The sequence below is a fragment of the Gossypium arboreum genome, chromosome 4 (genome assembly GCF_025698485.1).
Source record: "Gossypium arboreum isolate Shixiya-1 chromosome 4, ASM2569848v2, whole genome shotgun sequence".
In the NCBI taxonomy this organism is placed as follows: domain Eukaryota; kingdom Viridiplantae; phylum Streptophyta; class Magnoliopsida; order Malvales; family Malvaceae; genus Gossypium; species Gossypium arboreum.
The window spans coordinates 115,815,280-115,817,993 of NC_069073.1; the positions used below are offsets into that span (position 1 = coordinate 115,815,280).

At 39.3% G+C, this 2,714-nt stretch overlaps 1 pseudogene; it reads left to right on the forward strand.

The window, feature by feature from the left end:
* LOC108459042 (aluminum-activated malate transporter 2-like) lies at positions 1 to 1,811 on the forward strand (annotated as a pseudogene).
* Positions 1,812 to 2,714: the final 903 nt, after the last annotated feature.

Below are 2,714 nucleotides of genomic sequence, written 5' to 3' on the forward strand. Positions count from 1 at the left end.
ATGGATTTAGAGTCCGCAACATGTCATCAAGAGAAAGAAAAACAAGGCCAGTTTGGTCGTGGATGGTCATGGATAAAGGCCTTCCCTAAGAATGTAAAGATTAAGGTGTTCGAATTTGTTAGCAAATTAAAAAAGCTTGGCCAAGATGATCCAAGAAAAGTCATTCATTCACTAAAAGTGGGACTTGCAATTGGTCTCATTATTATATTACTATCAGCCACTGTACGACAGTTTTGGCGTCTCTGCAATATTTGCTGTCGTAACTGTCTTGTTCGTCCTTGAATTTTCTGTGGGTAAGTTTTGTCACCCACACCCTTTATAGCTCCAAATTAATCAAAGATATATACAGACGTACACTCATGAGCTACTCTTGGGAAAGGTGTGATAAGGGGACTGGCAACGTTGCTTGCTGGTGCTCTAGCTGTTGGGGCTCATCATCTGGCTAACCTATCTGGATGCATAGGTGAGCCAATAGTACTTGGCTTCTTTGTCTTCCTCCAATGTAAACTGAAATCATTTGACAAAATATTAAATCACAATTTTGCTTTCTCAATGGGATATAATATATGCATACGTCTTTGTTTGCAATGGCAGCTGGGGTGTTTACGTTTGCAAGATTCTTTCCCAAAAACAATGCAAGATATGATTATGGGTTGTTGATATTTACGTTGACATTCGTTTTCATATCTGTCTCGGGTTATCAAGACGATGAGATATTAGAACTGGCTTACAAGAGATTATCAACCATCCTCTTAGGTAGCTTCACTTGTATCATAGTCTCCATTATGGTTTTCCCTGTCTGGGCTGATGAAGACCTCCATATCTTAATTGCTTCCAACATGGAAAAGCTTGGCAGCTTCCTAGAAGGTCCCCATTCATCTCCTCTATTCCACTCATTAAAATTAGCAGTTATTCTCCGTACTTATATTTTCCCTTTAACCAAGCACATTTTTTTGCAGGTTTTGCAGATGAGTACTCTGAAATGGCTGATTCCAAACAAGATAAATCCATCTGACAGGGATATTAAACTGTTCTTAATTCTAAAAATAATGAAGATGCGTTGGTAAGTGAATTAAAAGCTAAAGACAAAAAAAGCTTTGGGTTTTTTCTTGTCTTGATATCTGATATTAAATCACTTCGCCTTGTTATTGTCATTTTTAGGCTAATTTTGCAAGATGGGAACCGATGCATGGTCGATTTCAATTTCGACATTCATGGAAACAGTACCTCAAGATTAGAGCTCTGATACGCCGCTGTGCCTATCGAATTGAATCTCTTAATGGACACCTAAATTCTGGAATTCAAGTATTAATTGTCTCAAATTCTTCAGCTATTCTAATTTCTAACAAGACAAAAAGAAAATACAATGAAGTTAAGTTATCATCTTATGTTGCAGGCAAAAGCAGAAATTCCAAGTAAAAATCAAAGAGACATGGTGAAATGAGCTTTGGAATCTGGTAAAGCATTGAAGGAATTTGCACTCTCAATCAAAACAATGATGAAACCATTTCCTGCTGATATCCATATCCAAAACTCAAAATCTGCGGCCAAGAGTTTGAACTCGTTGCAAATCATCTGTAGGTTTATGGGATGATAATATGGACCACTCGCGAGTTGTACCAGTGGCCCCTGTAGATTCCTTGTTAATCGATGTGGTCAACTGTACCTAGGAAATCGCTGAAGCCGTTCATGAACTCACATCAATAGTGAATTTCAAAGCCATCCAGCCGACTGTCTGGCCCGAAGAACCCGAGACCGCACAACCTAAAATTGTGAAATCTTCCAATGATGTAGTATTCTTCTCAATTTAGGTGAGTTCTCAAAGATTTTTAGCATAATACTAATTGTTATATCCTCTTCAGCTTGAGACATGTGGCAACACAACAAGTTACTTGAAAGACACCTCTCGGCTTGCTACCAAACGACCAATCACTAAAAGATTGATAGATAGCCCTAAAGGCTTGATTCTAAACAACCTTTTATCTTCCTCGAAAGGGTCTTAGTCAATCATCCCTATGAGACAACCACCCAACCTTCTGTCTTCTTTGGAAAGATCCTGGTCGACCATCTACTTTCTATAGAGGGTCTTCACTCCACACTCGCTCTTTTACTCAAAACATAACTTTTTAGGCCACCAAGCCCTACGTGGGCTTAACTATTCTGCACTATGGTTTAGAAGGAATGATAGAATGTGTCCCCTCACAAACATCCTCCCATATGACCCACAATGATGGCATGATAGCAGATCTACCACGCCAACACTACTGGACATAGAACCTCCCCTATAAATACCTCCAGCCAATGAAGAAAGAACTAACTCTCAAGAGTTCAAGTTTCTTTATTGCATTCGGAATACCTCCTTATAGCCTCAGCTTCTTTGCTCACTTTCCTCTTCTAACTCTTCATCAAGACCGAGTGAACCGACCTCTATTAGTACCACCATATCCTCCTCTATGTCTTTTCCATTGTTGATACCCAATATCAAAAATTGGTATAGCGAATGCGAACACCATGGCTTCTCAATCTCAGACTTATGCTCTCCTCAACGCAGTAATTAACCCCACCAACCTAGCCAATTCCTTTGCCCCAATGAACTCTACCAATCCAACTAACCTCAGATCTTCCTCTAGCATAAACATCACTTAAAGCATTCCATCTACTCAATCGTTAAACCAATATTTACAAGCAGCCTCTCACATTCTAACATTCCTCAC